At 32.4% G+C, this 8,845-nt stretch overlaps 1 pseudogene across 1 annotated transcript; it reads right to left on the minus strand.

Annotated features, from left to right (window-relative positions):
* Nucleotides 1-398: 398 nt before the first annotated feature.
* Nucleotides 399-3,615, minus strand: LOC111310418 (subtilisin-like protease SBT1.3 pseudogene; annotated as a pseudogene). Its single transcript, XR_016345144.1, has one exon. The product of XR_016345144.1 is annotated as a subtilisin-like protease SBT1.3 pseudogene (transcript).
* Between the last annotated feature and the right edge of the window lie 5,230 nt (nucleotides 3,616-8,845).

An 8,845-nucleotide genomic window follows, 5' to 3' on the forward strand; every position in this document is an offset into this window, starting at 1 on the left:
GGAGTAGGATTCATGAAAGAGGGAAGAGAAATGAATTGTCTTCCGTTCTTTCGATCTTCTTTTCATGAAAATAACAGTGAAATTGCTTCTATTCAACTTATTGAGAAATGTTAATATTTGCACTGGATTATATTTCTCTAAATGAAAGGGTAAAAGATTGTATGCTATGTGTGCTATCTATTACGTGAGGAATGGTAGACTGAAACTTACTATCATATAGTATGAATTTGCATTTAAGGCTTAACCATGTCTTTAGAAGTGGATATGATCTACATTAGAATAGAAAAAACAGAGTCTGTCCCGAGTTTTTTGAGTTCCTCAATATAGGTTTCTGTTTTTCTCTCTTTTTTCTCTGCTGGTATTCCTATCTCAGATGTGTGCACTTTCATCATTGGTGGTCAGAAATTCATTTCTTGTCTGCTTGATATAGGCAATGACAATTGCGATGCCCTGACAATTGCTTAAAGCTTACAGTAGATGGCCGAATTATTTTATGCGGTGAATGAAACATATAAATGAAGTTATATTAGATTTGGCCCATCTGATTGTTGCAGCCATGATTGTGGCTGTAATACTAAGTCAGTGAAAGCTACAGAATCATGCGCCATGGAATACCCATGGGAAGCAACTCTGGCTTTGTTCTTATCTAGGTCTGATCACTTGCACTATCATACTTAAGGTCTTCTAAAACGATTCAGATGCTGAATAGAATAAACACTTTTTTTTAACTGCTCTATTATGTGAATACTACAAAATTTTTATAAAAAAACATAGAAAGAAATGCATTCTTAATGATAAAATTAGCAAGCCCCTTGGCCCTCTAGAAAACTTCTCGTTTATTTTGAAATCATAGGTGACTGGAAACCCATTTGTGCAATTTACAATGGCGATAACCATGTGATAACAACCGGGCTTCTTACTTTGTGCAGTCCATCCTTCCACACCAGCCCTCCAAACTCGGGCATTGTTTGCGGAGATTTTGTTGTGAAAGTGATCTTGTAGGAGAGTTTCTGGTTTTTTCTGGTGAAATTTAGGGATTCTGGATCAACTTTAACGGTGGCGCCTTTAAATGGTGAAACTACAACATGGTAATTTGAAATAGGGGGGCCAATATTAGTGACAGTTCTGCGGAGTGTCGAAACTGAAATGCTTGTGTCGAAGACCACTGAGATTGCTGGGTAATTCAAGTCTCCTGGACTGGCGAGGGTGTGATGGCAAGATCTGTTTGAATACTTGCCAAAAACTTGTAGCTGCGTTGTAGTTAATTTCTGCGTGCAGAGGAATTCAAAGTAATCCTGGGCTTCAATGTCATAAATCAAACCTGGGTCTAGAGCTCTCAATGGGTTTATGTGTCCAGCTCCATGATCGTAGGGATTTGAAGGTGCAGCCATTGAAGCATCTTTGAGAGGATTGTGGGTGTTGTCATGAACATAAGCGGTTGTCATCAGAGCAGATTTTATTGCGGCAGGACTCCATTCTGGGTGTCTGGCCTTGAGCAAGGCTGCAATTCCACTCACATGAGGGCATGACATGGAAGTCCCGGATAATATATTGAATTTCACTCTCCTGTGATCTGTTGGAAGACTTGATGGACCCAATTCTCCAGTCCAGGCAGCAAGAATATTCACCCCAGGTGCGACCACATCAGGTTTCAGAATTTCATGTGTGAGGAAATTTGGTCCTCTGGATGAAAATGCTGCGACCACGGGCGAAGGCCTAATCCCCAATCTGGTGCCAAGAAATGTTAGAGTTGCAGTTGCTTTTCGATTTGTTAAAGCATAATGCTTGATTGCCTTCCCTTCCATCTCTCCCACAGCAACTGCTGGAAGGAGGTGACAGTCTGCAACAAGCTCCTCTCCATTTGCTGCTGTGTTTGTCAAAATCATTCCTGCTCCTCCAGCATCTTTCACCGCCTCACCCTTCTGCACTCGAGGACTCATTCCACGGTCACATATCACGATTTTTCCAGAAACAATATGTGGATCCAAAGTTCCCTCTAGACACAACGAACTTGGATCAGGGCTGCTTGAATTACTGCCCATATAAACAAGAGGATATTGTTTATTTGTCGACAGATACCTCCGGCCTTTGTAGAGTGAAACTCCACTTACAGATCTCCCAGTTCCTAGCTTAACATTAGCTGGAAAGTCTCTATCCATGGTGCTAGCACCGACTGTAATGATCCATGGTGATACATTTGTGAGGCTGAAAGGATCTGGTCCTCCATTGCCAGCTGAGCAAGATATAACAACACCCTTCTCCATCGCCCCAAAAGTTGCTATTGCCAAAATGTCATGATAATAAGATGGTATCCCACCTCCTAACGATATTGACAAAACATTGACTCCATCAGCCACAGCTCTGTCAACTGCGGACAGAATATCTGAGCTGAAGCACCCACCAGTCCAGCAAACCTTGTAAGCCGCAACTCTTGCACCAGTTGCCATTCCTCTAGCAGTTCCATAGGCATAACCAAGAAGATTTGCATCACGTACTGGAGAGCCAGTAACAGTGGCTGCTGTGTGAGTACCATGCCCATCTTGATCTCGAGGTGATTTGTATTGATTTTTCTCATTGATTTTTCCACTAGCAGCTTCATATCCCCGGTAGAATACTCTTGCACCCACAATTTTCCTATTGCAGTGATGCTTTTGAAAGCCTCGTCCAGTTTCACATGTTCCTTTCCAGTGAGCGGGCACTGGTGTCATCCCTGTATCATTAAAGCTTGCACTTTCTGGCCAAATTCCAGTGTCGAGTACTCCGACTATGACATCATGGTCTGCAAGTTTCTGAGACCAGATGCTAGCACTTTCTTCTGGTTCTAATCCAAGGAACATGGGACTCCTTGTTGTGTGCAGTTGATATTTCGTCTCTGGAAGTATAGCAACTACACCATCTGCTTCTTCTAGCCTCTCAGCTTCTTCTTCCGTTAACAGAGCAGCGACTCCATGAAAAGCATTTTGGTAGCTATAAATTATCCTATCTTCATCATCTCCATCATCTTCGCTCTGGGTGTTGGACATTATTGACTTTACTTTTGATGAGTACCATTCCAGATGACTGGAGAATGATGTTGGCATTGCAGATTTGTCCATTTGGACGATGTAGGTCTTCTTTGTCAATGGGTCACTTGCCGAGAGGACAAGCCCAAAGGACAGGTAGCTTGTTAGAATGAGAAACAGCCATTTTACAGTATTTTCAGCCATTATCAGGCAGAGGAAAAAAAAGCTTTTTTGAAGGGAGAGGAAGAGAAAAGATGCAGGACAAAATGAAAAGGTAAGTGGGGTGGTGTTTTTGAGACTAGAAATATCTGAGAGAAGGGACGGCCAGGGAACCTTTTTTCTGTCTTTTTATGCTGGCAATTAAGGTGGTTGGTGATTTTTGAATGCCTGTTGGATGGAGTTGGGAAATTTGACAGGTGGGGTGGTAGAAGCCATTTCTCAGTCTTGGCAATAGCTTCTCCCTATGTTCACCTAAACAGTAAACATATCATGAAACCCGCACATGCAAGAGGTCACGGACTAAGCTTTCTTCTGAAGCAATAGATGCTTCGGCACTTGAATAGACGCACTTCACACAAATCAGTCAAAGATATTTGAAAATTTGAACCAGCTATAAACAAGCCACAAATTAATTTTAATGATACGCAATGATATATCAGAATTTAATGGATCTACATCAGCTCAACTTCTAGTGTTTAGAAAATATATATTTTATTAATAGTAATAAGATTAGGACAATTACAAAAAAAAACAATTGAGTTTTTTCATTATTGTCGGGGTTAGAAGGACATTTTTAGATGAGTGATGTAATACGTATCTTAATTAATAAAACAGCCTACTAATTTGTTAATTGCTCACCTCCTACAAAAAACCTATAAAGCTTTTACACCTGTACTACTACAAATCATTACAATATTTAAAATAAAAATACTTTTTTCTAATACATGAAATTTATTTTTTTTTTTACATCTTTTTATCTTATTATAATTTTATACAAAAATAGCACATAATATTTTATATCCGATCATGATTTTATATAAAATCGACTCATGAGAAAGGGGAGATGCTGAAATTTTTTTTTTTTGTAAAAAAATTTTAGAGAGTAGATAAATTATTTATTTTTTAAATAAAAATAAAATATATCATATTTAATAACTTAAAATAAATTATTACAGATTATATATTCGAGATAATTTTAACAATCACAATACACATATAGCATTTACGCGTTGTCAAAGTTGAAAAACGTTTATTAAATTCTTTTCTCGTTATAAAAGCCCAAATTTCCTTTTCATTTCCCCATCTCTGTAAAATTAGAACATGAAAGAAGGAATTTTTTTGGCCAAACAAGAAGAATTCATTCATTTCAAGTAAAAAGAAATACAATATTCATCCAACTATCATGTCAAACTAGGATAAGAAATCGCTAGACTCTGTGCCAACAAATTTGATATTAAACATGGCGTTACGGAATAGCTGCTAACCCATCCCTACTCGGTACGAATCTTCACAAACGGCTAGTATGGGGGTAAATTAACCAGTTGCATATGCTCATCCCCATTTTGACTTGGTTAGCAACCCAGTCATTCGCTTCATTAGCTTTTCTAGTAATCCAGGACTCAACCATCAAAATTCACCTTCCTCATCTTTATATCCTTCACATAAGGAAAGACTCTCGAGCAACCCTTACCCTTCATACATCTCCCTGTTATCTCTTTATGTAAAGTTTCTGAATCTGTTTCCAAAATGATCTTCTTTAGCTGCATTTTTTCAGCCAGACAAACCCCTTCCTTCATAGCAGCCGCTTCAGCCTCAATAACAGAATTGACTCTTACTTCGTGGCAACCCCTGCTGCAAGCACCCTACCTTCATCATTTCTAATCACCACACTTATGCCAGCTTTTTCTGAGTCTTTGAATGCATCATCACAGTTAACTTTGAAGTTTGACCCAACCAATATCTGGTCGAGCCCTTCATTTTGCGTTTTGGGCTTCATACTCATTCTGTTAGAGAATGACAATACAGCTTTTCTTTAGAGAATTATAATACAGTTTTTTTTTTCATTCATCCACCAAAAATGATGAAGACGAACAAGGCTTGCCCATTTGCCATTTGGAGCCATTCTTTTCGCTTTCCTTCGTAGTGAAGGACAGAAATCTCACATCGAAGGTTTGCCCAAAAATCTTCATAGGCTTAAAGTATTACAGCAGTGTAGAACGGGAAGAAGGATAGATGAATAGGCTGCAGAGCTCAGCTAGGCAGAGAATAGGATGAAAGGGAAAGCATTGATCTCAGTCATCTTGTGAATTGCTTGGAGTGCTTGTATACATCGGACATGGAGAGAAAGTAACCATAGGTTATACAGGGATGGGGAGGAGACAACTGAACACGTGTTTGTTAGAATATAGGATGCTGTCAAGAATCGATTAGAAGGCCCACGCTTGGTTGCCGCGTACTCAGTGAACAAGAATTTGTTTGCTGCTCGGAATATCAACACCGATATATTGACTGCTATGTGAATAGTAAATGTTCGTGCATACTAGTTGTAGTTGTCTTGTAGTTATATTGTAGCAGACTCCTTTTCTTTACGTAAATAAAGCACAACTTATTAAAAAAAAATCTTCATAGGCTTGTCCACCGTATTTCACTGTGCAGTACCAACTTGGAATTTGATCAAATCTATCAGGATTCAGGGCCATATTCAAAGAGAAATGGCACTAAATTTCTTTGACAACTGAAACATTTCATATGCAGGTCATATGAAAAAAATAAATAAATAAATAAGGGATTCCAATTGAGGAAAAAGTAAAGATAGGGGAAAAAAAAAAGAGTAAGCCGAGCTGTCTGTGGTATTATTTTGGAGGGAATAAGAAAAATATGGCATTGATGATTCATTTCACGGTTGGATTATGGTAACGGTATTGTATAATTTCAAATTGGCTTGGATTTGGTGTTTTACTTAAATAGAGGAAGCAAAATTAAGAAAACATATTTATCACTTTAAACATTAATTATAATTTTTTTTTATAAATATCACTCTCGACATTTGTTAACCTTTAAATAGATTTACATAGTAAGGAAAACAAATACGTCTTTTCTCTATTTTTATATCTTTTTGTTTTTGATTCAACTACATGTAAAATTAATTTGTCCTCTTAACCTATTTTACTTTTTAAAAAAAATTGCTTCACCAACTTTAGAGTAGAGGCAGAACTTTTGGAAAATACTTTTCTTAATCAACTATCTACAATTTCTTTTCAGAATTTCAATTGAGTTTATTCTAATATACTTATGGGTATTTATTATAATAAAATTATTTATTAATTGCTTCAATTTGTATACAATACTTTTTCAAAAGTTGGGGTTCTTAACTTATATTTATATAGAATTAATCATGAAATTGGAATATTATGTAGAATTAAACATCCTACAACACCAAAATAATAAAAATTCGTCATGTCCAACTTCAATAATGAAAATTTTTATGTTAGTTAGGATTTGTTAATTTATATTTGTTATAATAGCTTACTTCATACATTTTATATAAGTTTATTATGCACTTAAAAAATTACTCTTAGGTAGCATTTGGTATATTTTTAATATTATCGCAGTGATTTAATTACTATAGTGATAACATCACCAAAAAAATTTGATCACCAATAATATTAGATTATCATATTTAATATAATATTATAAATCACTATGTTTTTAAATCATTGTGCTTGATATTATATGAAAAAATAAATCATATAATACAAAATATCCTAAATAAACTTTTTTAAAAAATTATTTAATACTTATTGAGTCAATAATTTATAAAATAATTAAACATTATTTTATAGAAACTTATAAAATATAAGTCAATTTTAATAAAAATGATTTCTAAAAAATTATTAAATAAATTCATTATCTTTTTTTTAGTCAATATAAATTTATAACATTTTTTTAAAAAATTTTTAATTACTAGCTTCTTGAGGTAATACTCATTATATTTTTTTATAATAAATTAGTTAGAAAATAATATTAAAAATTATTTTCTTATGAGAAAAAAATTTTCTCATCTTTTAAGTTAGGAATCACATCACTCTTCAAAATAATAATTTTATCACTCCAATGACTAACATCACTATCGCAAAAGATTTTTTAAATTACAATCAATAAAAGTGATGTCATTACTTAATGCATATCATCATGATTTTTAAATGAATCAATCTATACCAACCATTCTCTAATATTATATCATACTCTCGTTCTTTCAAATTAAAAATTCTAATTCTATCCTCGATTACCCAAGAGTGTATGTAAGATCTGTTAGTGTGGATATAGGCATAAGATTCATGGCATGTTGTGGGATAGGCTCTCCCATATACAAACAAAATTAGTGTGCAAGTATTAACCTATAAAATTTCATGCTTGTTAAAAATATTTATGTGTTTAACTTTAAAGTTAAAGATTTTGACACCCAATATTGGGTTCATTGATTGATGCGTTTTTTCAATTCAAAGATTTAAATTCAATTCAATATCCCACAATATAAAAAAACTATGATTTTAGTTCTTTTTAAAGCTTACCAAACCAAAAATAATGTGATTATTTAGAAGGAAAAGCCAAAAAAAAAAAAAAAATTTGGAGATATCAACACATTTGTTATTTCAATGAAGAACAGACGGTGGCAATATTCACATTTTCCCCTCTTTATTTTATTCATATTCGCTTTTTTGGTTACCAATTTGGCACCTTGTAGTTTATCATATGAACCTTAAATACTAAATTTTTGTGGGTAAATTCAGATTTACATTACATTTCGGAGATCACTCTTAGGAAAATGTAATTTCATTTAGATTGAATTTTTTATACACATATTTTATCACACTATATGTAATTCATACAATCTAAATATAACTCAAATAAAAAAAAAAGTATAAAAAGTGTTAATAATTCAACAGATTACTGGAACTTTTCCTGTTAGAGCAAGTGGGTAAGGCTGTCATATGCCAATACACATTATATAATGGGTTAAATATAAAAATGGTACATGTAATATATTTTTTCTATCAATTGGTATTTAAAAAAATAAAATTGTAAGTTTAGTACTTCAACTCTCATTTTATCATTTATTTTGGTAATTGAAATTAACACCGTTAGTCAATTTATTGACACGGCATGAATGTCCAATAAAATATTAATATATTTTAAAAATAATTTAGTTAATGTCACATCATCAATTGTTATATTAGCATTAAAAAGTTTTCAAAAAATTTTTTAACAAATCAAAAAAAATCAAAATATTTTGAAATACTTTAAAATTTTATAAAAAATAAAAACTGAAAATATTTTTTAAAAATTTAAAATTTATGAAAACTTAAAAAATTCAAAAAATCTAAAAATTTTAATAAAAAATTTCCTTAAAATTCAAAAAAATTCAAAAAAATTCAAAAAAAACTTAAATAAAATTAAAAATAAAAAATCTAAGTCTTTTTTAAAATTTTAAAAAAAATTTCACAAATTTTAAAATATTCTGAAATTTTTTTCATTTTTTTAATCTTACAATTTTTTTGAATTTTTAAGTATTTTTTATTTTTATTAAAATTTTAAGTTTTTATTTTTATTTTTTAGAATTTTTTTAATTTTTTAGAATGTTTCAAATTTTTGAAAAATTTAAATTGTTTAGAATTTTTTTAATTTTCATATTTTTTCAAAAAATTTTAAATTTTTTAACTTTTAGTTTTTTTTTTTTAAGTTTTGTGAATCTTTTTATTTTTGAATTTTAAGAAAATTTTATTTTTATTAAAATTTTCATTTTTTTATTTTTTCATACTTTTTTTAAATTTTTTGGGTTTTTT

Source organism: Durio zibethinus, chromosome 9, assembly GCF_047325235.1.
Source record: "Durio zibethinus cultivar Kanyao isolate XHJ-2024 chromosome 9, ASM4732523v1, whole genome shotgun sequence".
Lineage (NCBI taxonomy): Eukaryota > Viridiplantae > Streptophyta > Magnoliopsida > Malvales > Malvaceae > Durio > Durio zibethinus.